The sequence below is a fragment of the Canis lupus genome, chromosome 29 (genome assembly GCF_048164855.1).
Source record: "Canis lupus baileyi chromosome 29, mCanLup2.hap1, whole genome shotgun sequence".
Taxonomy (NCBI): Eukaryota; Metazoa; Chordata; class Mammalia; order Carnivora; family Canidae; genus Canis; species Canis lupus.
Genome location: NC_132866.1, coordinates 29,665,437 through 29,683,020, shown reverse-complemented (window position 1 = coordinate 29,683,020; position 17,584 = coordinate 29,665,437). Strand labels below are relative to the sequence as shown.

Sequence of the window (17,584 nt, the reverse complement as noted above, 5' to 3'; positions counted from 1 at the left end):
GCATTGTCTGTATAAGTTCCCTTTGATCCACATCTTTGCCAACATCTGTTCTTTTCTGACTGAATTTTTGCCAATCTAGTGGGCACAAAATGTCTAGTTCTTTTTGTGTGTTAAGAAGTCCTTCCTCGTGTCCAGTTCATAGATATTTTATATTTTCTTTTATAACTTTTGAAGGTTTTTTCCCCTCTAATCATTACATCTTTAATCAATCTAGAATTGATCTGCTAGTATGGTGTGTGAGGTAGGTGCCTAACTTCATATTTTCTATGTGGATAGTGAGTTATACCAGCATTGTTTATTAAATAGTCTCTTTTTCTTTAGTGATCTGTAATGTCCTCTGTGTTATATATCAAACTTTCATATATTCATAGGTTTGTTTCAGGGTTCTCTATTCTGTCCCATTGTGTTGTCCTGCATCACTGCCACACTGTTTTAATTACCATTGTTTTACATAAGTCTTGAAATCTGGTAGAGCAAACCCTCCTATCTTATTCTTCAGGAATGATTTTGCTAATCTTGGACCTTTGCTCAGCTACAGACATTTCAGAATTAGATTATTAAGTATCTAAACAAAATCTTCTGGGACTTTGGAATTTCAGTGAATTTACAGCTCAAATGAGAAGAGTTTACATTCTTATATTATTGAGTCTTCTCATCCATAAATACAAAAGGCAGTGAAAAGTAAATTCCTTCCAGTCAAGGAATCTTTTCTCTTTCTTTGTTTCTTTTTGTCTGTTTGTTTCTTTTCTTTCTTTCAAAGTTCACAATCATCTAATTTTTTTTCTATTCAGAAAGTATCCTAGATGTTTCACAATGAAAACTAATCTTGAAAGGAGAAGAAAACATGGAAATATTTTCTGTTCAGAGACTGAAATCAGGAAACATTTTATTTTTAGGAGTTTTCTGTTAACCATTTAGTAGTAAGCATGGCAATAAGGAGAATCTGGTGTTAAGCCTCAAATTTCCTCTATTGGCAGATTCACTGATTTTCCATTTCTAGAGAAAGCACTTTCAAAGTGTTTCTGTATTCCTTTTCCCCTTTATTCTCTGCTTATCCTTTTGGTATTCTATGCAATCTATTTGCAACGATCTCTTTACTTACACTTTCATTTCTAAAAGCACACATGGATGGACAAAAGCCTTTATTTCCCCACCTCCCACCCCACCCCACCCAACCTCCTGGAATTCAAGGATAGTGTGCTCAGGTAAAGTATGTGATCTAGGCAATATCTGTGTGTTTCTCAGATGCGGTAGGCAAATATTTGCTTTTTTAAAAAATACTTACATTTGGCTCATACATATATTGTTTAAGTGAACATATATTTGTGATAACATTGTGTATATAGGTATATAAGCAATAGGTTGATAAACATGAAACTTAGGATAATGGGGTGGGGTGGGAGGAATCAGGAATTGCATAATGGGAGAACGTAGAGGTTGATGGTAGTAGCTTCGTTTTGGGGTTGGGTGGTGGAGTCATGGTGCTGTTTTTGTTCTGCTTTAAAAGTAACATGTAGGCATAGATAATCTTTTGAACATGTCAAATAAAATATTAAAAAGATAATAAAAGAAAATTGTGTATGCATTTGTTTATCAGAGCTTCCCTTTTGAAGATGACATTGTCAATCCACCCATAAGCTGGTATCCCTTAATTGTTTTGCCCAAAGAGAGATGAGTTTATGGTAATATGCTGCTAGTTCATCATCTCTTCCTTCAGGGGAATAGAGGATTTGGGTTGGTGGGAGTTGATGGTAGGTTAAAAGTCAAGTTGAATGTGAAAATTTCACCTTTACTTAGTTCCATGTACAATTTTCAGACTCCTCTCTTACCTTTGCTCTTCTCAGTTCCCTATTTATCCTACCTCTTTTTAAAAATTCTACCATCCCTGTTTTTCTGTCCTTATCTCTCCCTCATGTACACCAGCTCCCAACAGAATCAAATTATATTTTCTATGGGCCTCATTTTGATAGTCCCTCCGTTTCTCCTCTTTCTTTCTTTTATTTGACTATAGATACGTGCCATTTATATAATCACAAGTAAAACTAAGCAAATGAAATGATTCCTGAATATCTGTTAAGGAAATGACATGAAAAAGTAGAAGAAATGACCTCTATGTATAGAGTAGATAGGAAAAATGAAGAATGCTCATGCATATCTTATAACAACAACAAGGGGCACCTGGTTGGCTCTGTGGTTGAGCTTCTGCCTTTGGCCCAGGTCATGATCCTGGGATCCTGAGATCGAGTCCTACATCAGGCTTTCCAAGTGGAGCCTGCTTCTCCCTCTGCTTATGTCTCTGCCTCTCTCTCTGTGTCTCGTGAATAAATAAATAACTAAAATCTTTAAAAAGAAAACAACAACAACAATACATTATATGAAAGAAAGATGGAGTATAAATAGAAGTTTTCAGACAGTAAGAGTCATCAAGAAGGAGGGCTAATATAATGGCTTTTTTGTCAATAAAAAAATCTAAAGCAAAGAATGCACTGCAATTTTCAAGGGACAGAGGGAGAAACAAACAGACATTCTTTAAGTGTATCAGACAAAGGAAAGGTGGAAGAAAAATAGTGTTCATTTATTAGCTGGAGAGGGAAAACTAATAACAGATGACACTAAAAAGACAGAGGTTTTAAATCTTTTCTTTTCCTTTACTATTTATCAAAAAGTCAATTGCTGTCTGAAAGCTAGACAATGCAGTGTATGGAGTAAGTTGAACCAAAATAAATGGGAAAAGAGAAAGAAACTGACAGAATTTTGCAGAATTTACTGGATTAATCACTGAACTGTGTGTTCCTTGAGGTCTAAGACTAGTTACCCATTGCTATAGCTCACGCCTAGTAGAGCACCTGCCTTGCAGGAGGTGCTAGAACTAAATTATGGAATGTGGAATTATGGAATCTTATGTTTATGGTTCCATGCTAGGTATTAAGTATATAGTGGTGATAAGACACATGCAGTTCTTGCTATCATGAAGCTTATATTTAGCAAGAAGAAAGCGTTAAGTAAATAATTAATTTTAATTGTATAATGGTAATGGAGGACTCTGTGAGTCTGCAATATAATAGAACTTGTGACCCAATCTAGGGTCACTTCCTTGTGGTGAGGAAAGAAATCTCTCATGGAGTAAAAGACTTCATTTAAGATTTGAAGAAAAAAGGGGAGAGGATAGAAAGTGTTTTAGTCAAGAGAAAGAGCTTAGGAAAAGTCTCTGAGAAGGGGAAGAGTTTGTTTGGAATGTTTGAGAATCTGAAAGCAGACCAACTGAGCTTGGAACTCAGCAGTAAATACAAAATGAGGATGGCAGGGCCAGTTCTTGTAGACCTCAGGATTCTAGAATTTGTCTTAAAATAAATGGGAAGCCACTGTAAAATTTTAACAGAAAAACAGATACTATTCAAATTACATTTAGCAAGTTGACTTTCACAGCTGGGAAGAAAACAGACTGGAGAAAACCATTTAGGAGATTAGTTTAGAAGAAAAATGATCATTTGATTAAGGTGAGGAAGTTAAATTAGAAGGGGATTTTGAGAAATACTTAGGAGATAAAATTGATTGGACATGGTGATTGATTAGATACAGAGAATGAGCATGAAACCTGGATTTGGAGCTTTTTAAGTGCTCCAATCCTTAATTCTAGAGGATGGGATGACTACAGCAAGACAAGTACAGTATATCCCTTCAATCCTCAACGCACCTCCTCCTAACACAATCCTAGCCCACAAAAGCTTAGTGTGATCAGGTTTTGACAGAGACAAGCACAGAACATACCTAAGAGAAATCAGAGTGATAATGATATCCAACAAATTGCAATGGATGAATATTTCCTAATGTGTCCCTGAAATTTAGTTCTGAAGTTTCTTTTTATTTTTAGTGCATACTAAATCCAATGCATATTTTTGAAATGTTTTGTCTTTATTTACTTACTTCATCCACTACTTCTCACATTTACTATATCCATTGATATAGATCTAGCTGGGCAAGGGGACCCTTGCTTTAGAGAGCCAAGCTCTGGTCTTCCTTTGGCAGCACCCTTCTCCATGGGGTAAGAAGTCCACAGAGCCAAGGGCCTATGCCTCTTTCTAGACCATGTTCTGAGCCCCAGAATTCCCTATTTTATAGCCAGGACTTCGTATCATAGATCTCAACCTGGAATCTGGCTTCCTAAGAGTAGACAATAGTTTAAAGGTATGCACTACTAGGCTGAAAAGGTGGAAAAGGTCAGCTGGTTATGGAGATGTGATCAGGGCTTGGGCTTTAGACTGGGTTAGCTACAATACATGACCATGACGCCCTTGATGATACACTAGGGTGTAGGTAGGGGTGCTGAGCTATGGCCCTATGTGCTTACCAACTAAGTGAGAGCTGTGAATACATTCTTGACTTCTACAAACATTTTCTGAACATATATTAGTGGCACACAAACTTTTCCGTTGAGTCTGGGTGACACAAAGATGAACAAGACATCTTCCTGTCCTCTAGGAACTTAGTGGTCAAGATACATGTAAATAATTCTCTGTAAAACGAGGCTGACCAAAGTAAACTCCACATGAGCAGAAACCACTTGTAGTACTTTGGGAATTTAGAGAGGAAGCAATTACTTATGACCAGGAGATTCAGGGAAAGCTTCACAGAGAAACAAAAGTGGAGAAATAATGTGCTTAGAGTTGAAAGATACACATTTAAATCCTGGACAGTGATTTATTATCTCTAAACCCCAGTCTCCTTATAGGGGTTTAATGAGATGATATATCTGGAAACATTTGTCATTGTGCCTGGTAAATAAAATATTTAATACATGCTGCTTATTCTTCTCTTTATTCCTTGAAAGATTTCTTTAGCCTCATGAAAATAGTTATATTCCAGTATGTACATAGTTGTATCACAGGAAAATCACAATTTTCCCTGAAAACATAAACATAACTGGTATGTGTGTGGAGGGGGTTGGGGTATGTGTGTGTGCTTGGGTGTGTGTGTATACATGTGTGCATGTTTTGGAAGATTAGGGATTGTTGGAAGAGGCCTCCTTGAGGTCAGAGCTTACCTTTGCATCCCCAATGTCTGTGAACATAGATATTGGCACTCAACAAATGTTTGATTGAATAAATGATCAAATGAAGATTCTCTTCCTGAAGCTGATGGAGGGGTAGCTTCCAGGGATGAATGGGAGTGAAATGACAACTTTGCAAGATTCAAAGGTTATGGTTTTTCTGAGCACTGGTGGCCTTGCTGCAGCTTCCTAAACTTGTTTAATCTCAATATTTTCTTCTTGTGAATAATATAGATGCACTGAAGTAGACAGCAAAATGACAAATATTTTTCCTTCACGGAGTTTCTTGTCTGACTTGCAAAGTCACAAAAAACCTAGTTACGTTTTAGTGGGCATAAATACTACACCAATAGCCACCTTCATCTAGTATCTGACCTTAGAGAGCCAAGAAGAAATGAAGTGGAACATCACTGTGGATTTTGGCGCTAGACATGGCAGTGTGCCAGAGCTCACGTGTAAGGGAAAGAACCCTGCTGCTCCAACTTCCTCCACAGAGAGGGAGCTGCAGGGAAGATTCAGATCCAGAAAGTTTCCATGTGACTAAGGCATCTTTGGAAATACTAAAAGCTACAGTTTTCCCTGCTACCCTCCCTGGAGGGGATGAAATCCCTCCAATCAATTTTTTTTTTTTTTTTTTTTTTTTACCACCTTACTCACAACTATCAAATGGCTTCCTGATGCTCACAGTCTAGAGACCAGTGGCTAAACTGGTGGTTTTCAAACATGAATTGGCCTCTTACCATCCTGTCTTTCTCTACCTGGCCTTTTATGCTCGAGGACATTGATTTTTTTCTTCCTCCCACCTTGGACAAGGCCTTCCAGTTTCTCTAGTTACCTCCCCATCTCATCCCACACATCCCTCCCCAGTATGCACGATCACTAGTGCATACATATATGCTTTGTTAACTCTTAATTCAGATATCAGCTTTAGGGTCACTTTCCTAGGAAAGTCTTCCTGGACCACCCGCATTCCCTACCTGGGCTAAGTCACATTTCTGTGTTATATGTTCTCATAGAACTATAGAAATGGTTTCTCTTAGGATACCTGATTCAGTTTGTATTTACACATTTATGGGTAGGATTTTATGGTTCATATATCTCTTCTCTTCTACACTATGACTTCCATGATGGTGGTGCTGTGTTTTCTCACAGCTGTGTGCCTGAGCCTAACACAGTACCTGGAACATAAAGGTGCTTGTTAAAGAGGGGATACTAAAGGGGCCTAGAGATACCCATTTACCCCTTGTTCTGGCCTCCTGCCCCTTGCTCCTCTTCCTCAGTCTTATCTACAGCTGGACTTTGGGTAATCTACTTTGAAACAAATTACAGAGTTTTTCTGTACTCAGCTTCATCAATCCCAGACTTAAGTAAGGGTGGGAGGAAGCACTGGCTCAGTGGGGCTCTGTGATGCAGTGGGGCTCTGTGATGCAGTCTGTGATGTGATGCTCTGTGGGGCAGCAGTGAGGAACATCTAGCTCAGTACAATGGGGATGATGCCCAAACCAGAGAATTGAGCAGACTCAAGACCTAGGAAGCTTTCAGCCTATAAAGGCATCCCAGAGAGTCATCACTCAAGGGGCACCAGAAGTACTGGGGTATAAAATCAAGATTCCAGGAATACGTGGAAGCAATCACAAGCTTGCACAAAGGGTTATAAGGGCCCATCTTGAATTTGATCTGAGACAAGGCAAGTGATGTTGTCTGGCTTCAAAATGCCAGGGGCAGAACTGAGAAGTTTGCTTTAAAATGAAGCCAAATTATACGCTTTCAGTGAGAGTTATTTTTGGCAAATATGCATTATTCTATCCTTATTTCAACAACTTTGATAGTCAGATCATGAAAGTCTAGCATGTCATTGAAACACTTCTTAGTGTTTAATATCAAGAATAAATTGCCAAATGGCACAGCCACTGTGGAAAACAGTTTGGCAGTTCCTCAAAAAATTAAACATAGAATTACCCCCAACACAGCAATTTCACTTCTAGGAATATACCCCAAAGAACTGAAATCAGGGAGGCAAACAGACTCTTGTACATGAATGTTCATTATAGCATTGTTCACAACATACAAAAGGTGAAAAGAACCCAAGTGTCCATCACTAGATGAATTTAATGTGGTCTATCCACACAGTGGTATCTTATTCAGTCATCAAAAGGAATGAAGTTCTGACACATGCTACAACATGGCTGAACTTTGAAAACATGCTAAGTGAAACAAGCCAGACACAAAGGACAAATATTGTATGATTCCACTTATATTAACATCTAGAGTAAGTAAATTCAGAGACACAGAAAGTAGAATAGAGGTTACTAGAGGGCATATGGGGGGTAGGTGAGAATAGGACGTTATAGTTATTGCTTAATGGGTATAGCTTTCTATTCAGAGTTATGAAAAATTTTGGAAATAGCAGAGATGGTTGCACAATATTGAGAATATACTTAATGCCACTGAATTGTACACTTAAAAATGGTTAAATTAGCAAATTTTATGTTCTATATACTTTATCAGAATGAAAAAAGGAATTGTCAGAAATAATCTTTCTTGAGAATGACTTGGAAATATGCATCTCAGCCTCAAATTGCTGCATACCCTTTGACCCAACAATTCCACCTCTCATAATTTATCTCAAAGAAATAATCATAATATGTGCAAAGATTTGTCTGCAAGATGGCTGCAGTAGGTATAGTTGGTTTTGTGCCCTAAATTCCTTCTCCTGATAACAGCATGTGGATCTACTAGGAAGCGATTCAGCCATGATTGTATACTGTTTATCAAGGTTCCCTGATCTCCACTGAGGAGACTAAGCGATCTTATTAGCCCAGCTGGACTTTCTCTCCAAAGAAATCTGGAAACCGAATGGTATAGCCAAGCACATTAAGAGTGGCTGGAATAGATTTATTCTATGGAGTGGCACTTTGAGCAGACTGTCACTGGTGCTGCCACCTGGGTCCCATGTTTCCCTGGATTCTATCCTTTTTAGGCTGTGTGCTTCAGCTTTTCAACTACCCCATTTCTTCTCCGCTTAAGATCCCTAGATTTCTTCCTTCCCTCTTTGGCTATGGCCAAAGAATCTTAATTGGTTCAGTGGTCATCACAGCATTATTTTTAATGGGGAAAAAAATCTGAAAACAATTACAAGTTCAATAAATAAATTACTGGATAAACAAATTGTAGTAGATCAAACTATGGATATTTTACAGTCCCTAAAAATTATATTTTAGAATAATAATTAATGATGTCAAAACATGTTCATTATGGTGTAGATAAAAAAATCAGGCTCAACACTTCATACAACACCTAGTGCTGTGCTCATCATGACAAGTGTACTCCTTAATCCCTTTCACCTATTTTATCCATCCTCCCAAACACCTTCCCTTTGGTAACCATCAGTTTGTTCTCTACAGTAAAGAGTCTGTTTCTTGGTTTTCTTCTCCCCCCACCCATGTTCATTTGTTTCTTAAATTCCACATATGAGTGAAATCACATGGTATTTGTCTTTTGCTGACTGACTTCTTACACTTAAAATACTCCCTAGTTCCATCCACGTCATTGCAAATGGCAAGATTTCATTCTTTTTGATGGCTGAGTAATATTCCTGTGTGTGTGTGTGTGTGTGTGTGTGTGTGTGTGTGTGTGTATCACATCTTCTTTATCCATTCATCTGTTGATGGACATATGGGCTCTTTCCACAGTTTGGCTATGGTGGACATTGCTGCTATAAACATTGGGGTGCAAGTGCTTCTTTTTTTAATATTTTATTTATTTATTCATGACAGACAGAGAGAGAGAGAGAGAGAGAGGCAGAGACACAGGTAGAGGGAGAAGCAGGCTCCATGCAGGGAGCCTGATGTGGGACTCGATCTGGGGTCTCCAGGATCAGGCCCTGAGCTGAAGTCCGTGCTAAACCTTTGAGCCACCCGGGCTGCCCACGTAGTTCTATTTTTAACTTTCTGAGGAACCTCCATACTATTTTCCAGAGTGGCTGCATCAGTTTGCATTCCCACCAACAGTATAAGAAGGTTCTCCTTTCTCCATATCCTCATCAACACCCATTGCTTCCTGTGTTGTTGATTTTAGCTATTTTGACTGGTATGAGGGGATATCTCATTGTAGTTTTGATTTGCATTTCCCTAATGATGAGTGATGTTGAGCATCTTTCCACATGTCTTTTGGCTGTCTGAATGTATGTAAGTATTGAATCACTAAATTCTACACCTGAAACTAATATTACACTGTATGTTCACTAGCTGAAATTTAAGTATAAACTTGAAAAAAAAAGAACAGGCTCTAAAGTAGGGTCATCCTATTTTTGAGGAGAATTAAACATTTCTCTGGAGTTAAACTTTAAGGATATACACCAAAATGGAAACAGTATCTATCTCTGAGTAGTACTATCTTTCTTCATCCAGGTCCTCAAAAGGCCCATTCTCTCTCATCTCTGGGCCTTTAGAAACACTGTTCACTGTCCTGTCTGGCTAACTGTTTCATATTTTTTGGATTTCCATCTAAATGAAATTTCCTCTTGGAATACCCTCTGAAACCCTGAGTCCAGGTTAGGTTTTCTCTTGTATGTGATCTGGCAAATCCTGTAGTTTCCTTTTATAGCAGTTTTCACAATGTGTGGTAATTGCCTACTGACTTGTATGTGTTTGTCTACTAGACCTTTCAGGGAGATCAGGGTCCATGTTTTTCATAATAAAGTCAATGAACATCCCTTGGGTGCTATAAGTGTTTCATATGTATTATCTCACTGAATTTATCAAAATAACACTATTATTTTTCCTTTTTATAGGTAAGGATCTGGAGCTTAGAGATATAAAGCAATGTACCTAAGTGCTGGAGTTGTACCTCCAGCATTTAGCACCATGTTTTAGGTATATAGTAAGTGCTTAATAAATATTTGTTGAATTAATGAATGAATATACTAAAATTATGTCAATAAATCTAATTATTGCAGTTCTCTGAATCTATAATTAAAGAGTGTTACTAGAATTTAAAATGCCAGCTTGGGAGCACCTGGGTGGCTCCATCATTTAAGCATCTGCCTTTGGCTCAAGTCATGATCCTGGGACCCTGGGATGGAGCCCCATGTCAAGCTCCCTGATCAGTGGGGAGCCTACTTCTCCCTCTTCCTCTGCCTTTCCCTCTGCTCATTCTCTCTTTTTTTCACAAATAAACATATAAAATCTTGAAAAAAAATAAAGTGCCAGCCTGATCAAATGAGTAAGATGTCAGTATACAGCTAAAGGGGGAAACAACATCTTATCTTCACTGATTAGTGAATTCACTGTGAAGATCCCTAAAAAATTCAGAGCCACTTCTGCATAGAGATAAAAATCTGTCCCATCTTTTCTCCTCCTATGAATGCTTCTGTGAGAATTAGTTAAATAGCAGCCATACTTCACTGTCTAAACTAGGTACAGGACAAGGCAAGAAGAAAGCACGCTTCTCACCTAAACTGGCCACCAAAATGCCCTGTACTGCTCCTGCTGCACTAGAAGACCTGAACAAAGCTTGAGCCCAGATGTGAATGTCATTTTCCAGACCATCACACTGAGCAATATTCCAGGAATACGAAGAACTAACCTGGGACAAATGTGATAATCAATTGAGTGCTGCACTGAAGCAGAAATGAGCAGACTGCCAAAATCTGAATTTTAAGTTGGGATCCAGCAAACAGAAAAGTAAGTGATAATAACTCTCCTGATTTTCAGTAGGATTGTTTAATCTCCTAAATTCACTGGGTTCTTTCAGACATTCTATGAAAAAAAAATACACACACATATATTTGTCTCTACCCTCAGTTCCTGCTAATATTTGGTTTTTGACTCCATTTCCTGACACGGAGCTCCTAAATCCCTTGTAATTTCCTAGATGATAGGAGCATCTTTTGTTCTAATGAGGTTGCTTTTGTTGGGGTCCTGGGTTGGGGCTGATCATTAGAAAGACAAAGCATGATTAGAAGCTTAAAACTCTCAGTATCCCCTCCCCTATTCTCTAGAGAGGGGCGAGGGGCTACAAATTGAATTAATAATTGATCGTACCTATGTGATGTAGCCTCCATAAAGATCCCCAAAACACAGGGTTCGGAGAGCTTCTGGGTTGGTAAACACATCCATGTGCCAGGAGGGTGGTATACTCCAGCTCCACAGGGACACAGTTCCTGTGTTCAGGACTCTTCTGAACCGTGCTCTATTTCTCACTTCATCTGGCTGTTCATCAGTATCCTTTATCATATTCTTTATTCTCTTTTATCATATTCTTTATTACATAATAACCAGTAAGACTAATTAAGTGTTTCCCTGAATTCTGTGAGCCATTCTAGTAAATTATCAGACCTGAGGAGGGAGTCATGGGAACCCTGGCTTTGTTGGTCAGAAGTACAAGGGACAGCCAGGGATTTGTGATTGGTGTCTGAAGTGGGGGCAGTACTGTGAGACAGCTCTGGTGGGACCTGATGCTACTCCAGGTAGATAGTTTCAGAACTAAACTGAATCACAGGACACTCAGCTGGATCGGATAATTGATTGTTTTGGGAAAAAAACCTCCACATCTGGGGTTAGAAGTGTGAGTGTGGCAGAATGTGAGAGTAAAGGAAAAAAAACAAACAAACCAGTGAGTCTTCTCAGACAGATTCTTGGTTCCAGGCAGTTACTTTTTTTTTTTTTTTTTTTAATTTTTATTTATTTATGATAGTCTCACAGAGAGAGAGAGAGGCAGAGACACAGGCAGAGGGAGAAGCAGGCTCCATGCTGGGAGCCTGACGTGGGATTTGATCCCGGGTCTCCAGGATCGCGCCCTGGGCCAAAGGCAGGCGCAGTGGAATATACTAGGAATAATCCCTTCTGTAGGATCCTAAGGACCTGAGAGAAACTCAGACCATAAACTTGAGAGTAGGGTCTTCCAGCCTTAGCACTAGTGGTAGCTTGGGCCTGATAATTCTACTGGGACAGACTGCCCTGCGTTGTGTAGGTTATTTAGCAGCATCTCAAGCCTGCAACTACTAGATGCCAGTAGCATTCCCTTCCTCCAGTTGTGACAAACAAAAATGCCTCCAGACACTGCTGAGTCTCCCCTCAGCATTCAAGTCACCTTCCCTCGTTTGACAAACCACTGACCTAGACTGTGGCAAGTGGAAAACATTGGTGCATCCCTACATTTCACAGGCTATCTCATAAATGTATTGTGGACACACTCATGTTTCTTGTTTATGTATGTGGTGTGGAAGTATGTAGCATCCCATTAACCTTATGTTTTATATATGATGGTGGTATGTAAGAATGTCTAATAGCTTGTTAGTGATCATTTAAGAACATTCTTTCCATTCACCCCAGTCAAATGATGTTTCCAAGCATGGAAAGCTTGTGCTCCAATCTTTGCATGGACAACAGAGCTGAATTCCTAGACTACTCTGGATTTCTGGGCACTTGTGTTTGTTCCTAGCAGGGGTAGAAAAGCCTGGGTTTTGGAGTCAGGTACCCTGGACTGGAATTCCAGTTAAAACTCATTTATCTGTGTTCACTGTTAACTCACTCAACTGTTCTGAGCTGTAATTTCCTCAACCATGAGAACCTTCCTTGCTTGATCATGGTGAAAATTCAGGATGAGATGAGGCCTTGGACAGTGCCTGGCCCAGTCTCAGCAGGCTGAACCAGTTTCTGCTCATAAATGTTTTCTTCCCTTGGTCTTGGATTACTACCCAGGAAATAGGAATAAGAGAAAGATTCCATCACAGAGTTTAGTGCCCCCGAATATTTCTTCAGCTTTTCTCAAAGCATAGTACAGGCAGGTGGCAAAGTCATGCTGGGATAATCAGGGAAGGTTCTTGAATGTGATTGAGAGCTTTGACCTGGACTGCTTGGAAACAGCTCGGGAGACAGTAAGTGAAGACGGGGCTTAAGTGAGTAGGGCTTTATCAGGAAAGCTGTCCTCACAGGGTAAGAAGGCTGCTGCTACAGAAGTTGTGTTTCACTCAGGAGGCCTCTTCAATGTCATTTTGTAAGCCATAATGTGCATGGCAGCAACTGAAGTCAGACTTGGGTTCTAGTTCAACTTCACTACTTTCTAGGTAAGACCACAATCTTGGGCAAGTACACACTTCATAAGGATGTTGTGAGGATTAATAAGGCTAATGTATGTAAAGGGATCAGCCCAGTGCCTGGTGAGTGGTAGATACTGAACAGTATTAGCTGATTGTACTATGAATAATTGTCTTCTGTGGATACCTGTGCTTATATTTATTGTATTGAATGTACTCTAGAAAGGATGAATGATGGGGATAACAAGGCCCAAGGTAGATAAGACAGAAGTCAAATAACTAACCAATCACAAGAGAAGAAGTAGAGGATAAGCTATATATGGGAGAAAATGCAGGAATAAGATAGAAAAAGTGGGAAAAAAAGACAAAGGTTAAAAGTGCATAGTGGTACTCTTATGTAAAAGCTGGGGGTCAGGTAGCTGTGTGCACTAGAGGCTTAGAGAGTCAGGCCAGAGACAAGGTCCTACCTTCACTAAAAATGAATGGACAGGTAGTAGAAGAGCCTTTTGTTTTGCTATCATTATCATCGGGCAATATTCACTGAGTTCCTGTGATGCATTGGACAAACAAATAATAAGGCAATGTCACACCTTGAAGAGCTCATGGTTTACCGGGTCCCTAAGTAAACTTTTTCATCTAACTCAGAGGTCCTACTCTCTCTAAATGGCCTTGTCTGTGGATGTTGGTAGGCAGAAGGAGTCAAACCTTGAACAGATTCTCTCTCCCCAACTTGTGCTCTTTTACCACCAATGTTTTTCTGTGCCCAATATTTTGTACAAGTCAGGAAAGTTAAGTGCATTGAGGTGCTTATTGAAAAGACTTCAGAAGAATAGGCAGGCTTTTAGGCAGGCTACAGATGCTGAGCCAGTGGAGAGATTTCTGGAAGAGCATTTGGAGAAAAGTTGGTTTGCTCCTTTGTGCTGGGTGGCATGCTCTAGCACCTTTCTGACTACAAGGAGAAGAATCAAGTCTGTGAAGTCAGCCACAGATCTGACCACAGCTTTCACAGGCCAATGGCAGGGTCAACCAGCCCCAGGGGAGACATTCTTTTGACAGCCACTCTGACAAGCTCAGGGGATTTGGAACACAAAAGTAAAGGTGGTCTCCAACCAGACAGCTCCAGGAAAGCCTGTGGAGGAACACTGCATTGTCCACAAGCTATTCCACAGCTGCTTCAATTACAGAATTAAACTATATCTGAGTAGCAGCAACATCCAATGAGAGCCAAATTGGATTTCTCCTTGGAAAACAAGCTACAGACCACATCTTTATTGTGCAGACACTCATTAACAAATATGTAAAAAAAAAAAAATAAAAACCAAACAATCAGAGAAAGATGTTTTCCTGCTTTGGAGACTTTTTAAAAAGCATTTAATTCAATCTGGCATGCATGGCTGAACCTGAAATGGCTACAATGTGTAACTGGTGGGAAAGCATGACCAAAGTGGTTCTATCAATCCAGGTCTGCAGGACAAATACACCCAGAACTCAACTGGCATAAGAAGGGGGCTAGCTCCCCCCTTCAGTTTTTCTGAACACTGGAGAAAGGTTTTCTATGCCTGAGGCACTTCTAAATTCAGGATCTTTCCTGAGAAAAGAAACACTGCCTCAGATAACTAGGTTAGTCTCTTCATCTCTCCCCTTGTTCCTGGGCAAAGTTAAATTGCTAGGCTAGCCACAGGTTTTAGACCCTCAGGCCATCTACAAGGAAATTTAAGAACTGATTTTCAGGAAATAGTCCCAAATGACCTCACGCTTGACTTTTTTAAGTGTAGAATATGCTATCTGTGCTTTTATAGGGTCCACTAAGGTTGTCTAGACTCCAGACCCTGCTCTAAAAGGCCCATAATTTGAGTGGAGCCAAAGAAGTGAGCTTCACGGATCAGGGTAAGATCTATCCTTTAAGAAGAAACTATATATTTGTTGGCTTTTAAGATATCTCCATTCATATCAGGGTTTATATGATTTTAAAAGAATAGTTAACCTTGTAATCACCAAAGTGCATTTACTATACCCTAAAGCCAGGGCATATGTGTAGAAATATGAAATAAGATAAAGAGTCAAGCTGGGGAGGGACAGAGAATCTTTGTTGTATTCCATATCCTATAATGGAAGCTAGTAGGTACTTTGCTATTTATGAAAGGCAGTGTATGAAGTGTGTGGGGCAATTCCAGGATGTGAGAAAATAGGTCTTGTGGAATAAAGCCCATCTCCATCAGGAATCTAGAGAAGGGGAGACAGAAGCATTAGAGAGAAAAGGTAGGAGGTCTGTCTCTATTCTGTGCCTTGAGTATACTTCTCATTTCGGTGACCATTTTGCTGATATCAAGTTAAAAGTGAGGACTGATAATTAACTGGCAAACCCATGTTGCCAAACTATATCATTCTCAACAGAAAATACACTAGAAACAGAATTGACCAAAGTGGTCACCCATACAGCATTCTGGCTCAATGTTTCCTATATGGATGCTCCCCTATGACCAGGGGCAAGAAGCAGTTCTCTTGGCTGGGCATAGCCAGAACCACCAGAGGTTTCTATCTTTAGCCATTACATCCTTACTGTTCAGGGAACAATTGTGGGTTAGTGACAGGAACACTTTGGAGCAGGTACTTTGCCAGTTATATATTACTATTCTTAATAAGTACAAACGAGAAGCCACACTACCAACTCAGTAACTACCTTTGATGTTTTCATACATAACTCCTACATATTGGAAATCAATCATTATAAACCCAAAAAGCTTCATTTATGGAGTTTTACAGACTTTGCATAAAGAAATATTAGTTGATGGAGAAGCTGGAAAGAATAGCAACCCTGGCACAGAAACCCACTAAGAAAATAGAATATGGACTCTCTGAAATGTGCAAGATTTTCACAGTTCAAAGGGAAGTCCAACGCCAGAAAATTGCCAGCTGGAAAACAGCTTCTTGAACCCTGAATGAAGACATTATTATAAATCTCATTACATAATTTGATAATTCTGACATTTGCAAAAGCCTGCTGACTTAAGTCTTGAATTGCACAAATTCTCCACACAAATTAAGCTTGATGGAAAATTTTATTCTATTTTGCTCTGATTACCATTCCTTAGTTTTAAATGACCGCAGTTGTTTTAAAAATGTAAGTAGGACAGTGAAAATGCATTTAAAAGTTTCCCTTACAATTAGGAAATAAAGACTGTGTCATAGAGTTTCACTCTCTGGTCTCTCTCTTCTACCTCAATGAAGTTTCCGTGTCAACTATAAATGAAAAAATTGGCAGAACTCCCTCCTATCCTCTCTACCCTCATAGTCAAAGATATAAATACAAATTTCAGGTGTTACTGACAGAAACTGAGCCCAGAACCCAATAGGTTCGGGGCCTTTCTTAACATAATAAGGGATTTCCTTTGGCATATACCTATTCTGTGGGGTGATTAGGGCTGTGTGATGTTGGAAATTACATTGTAGGCAGTGCATTCTTAGACAACTCTGCATGTGATTTTGCAGACTCATGGAAGCATCCAACCCACATGCACATGAGCATGAGCAGAGGAGATATGCACAATATGCGTGTCTGTAGTTCTTTGCTACCCAAGTGACACATAACGTTGATAATGACCAATGAGCACAGAATTCCAGTGGATTCATGATGCATGAGAGTTCAACGAGACAAAGTGAGTGCAAGGTGAGTGTGTGTTTTATGCAATGTTTTCATTGTTCTAAAAGAACAAAATACATATACATGTACAAGCTATGAAATACAAATTGTATAATTTTGGTAATTTGCATGGAATTTAAAGGCTCTTCTATTAGCACTATGTCTCGCATTCACAATAGAAAGATGAATGGCAAAAGTCATGTTAATTATTTAAATTTTTAATTGTTCTTTATTTAGAAAAACTTTAATACCAAATTAAAAAATACTGTCAGAAGAGAGACTGGCAGAAAGGAAAAAAGCTTTGCAGTTTGGTATATGTTTAATGGCACTTTTCGAAAACTGAGGTTCCACATTTTCTTTTTGCATGGGGTCCCGCAGATTATGTAAGGTGGCAGGATCCATCCTCACTTTTCCCAACAACTCTGCAGCACTGTAATATCCCCTTCCTGTATATTTCACCAGCATCTACCAAAACAGGGTGGGAGTCCAAAAACTGGAGAGATACTGCTGGGAAGACAGGTCTAAGGGGAGATTCAAACTGATTGCTGGCTATAAAAGGAATAGCCATAGAAAAAGAGGAGATGGGGCTATAAGGATCTTGCCTTGGTGAAAACTGAGTTTGATGGGTGAGACCCACATGATTCAGAGAAAGTAAAGTGGGCCTGTGAGCTGCTGTAGTGCCCTGCATCTCCCACTGTGGCCTCTGGACCACAGAGGGCAGGAAGTGACACATGCAGGTGGGTTGGGGTGAGGAGCATGTAAACATGGAAGGACGAGACTGGTAGAAAGGTTCTTCAATATTTTACCTCCATAAAAGGATTTCTGAATTTGGCAGCACAAGGGAAGTGGTGTTTGGCAT

General features: G+C 39.5%; 1 protein-coding gene and 1 long non-coding RNA gene across 5 annotated transcripts in view; one reads left to right on the top strand and one right to left on the bottom strand.

The window, feature by feature from the left end:
- HPSE2 (heparanase 2 (inactive)) overlaps positions 1–17,584 on the bottom strand; it is a 629,145-nt gene that overhangs the window by 33,919 nt on the left and 577,642 nt on the right. The window lies entirely within an intron of this gene.
- Positions 6,493–17,584, top strand: part of LOC140621028 (uncharacterized) — a 35,252-nt gene continuing 24,160 nt past the window's right edge. For both annotated transcript variants that reach the window (XR_012020753.1, XR_012020752.1), the window contains exons 1-3: positions 6,493–9,921; positions 10,465–10,731; positions 16,575–16,752. This is a non-coding gene — a long non-coding RNA (uncharacterized lncRNA). The remainder of the gene's footprint in view (positions 9,922–10,464; positions 10,732–16,574; positions 16,753–17,584) is intronic.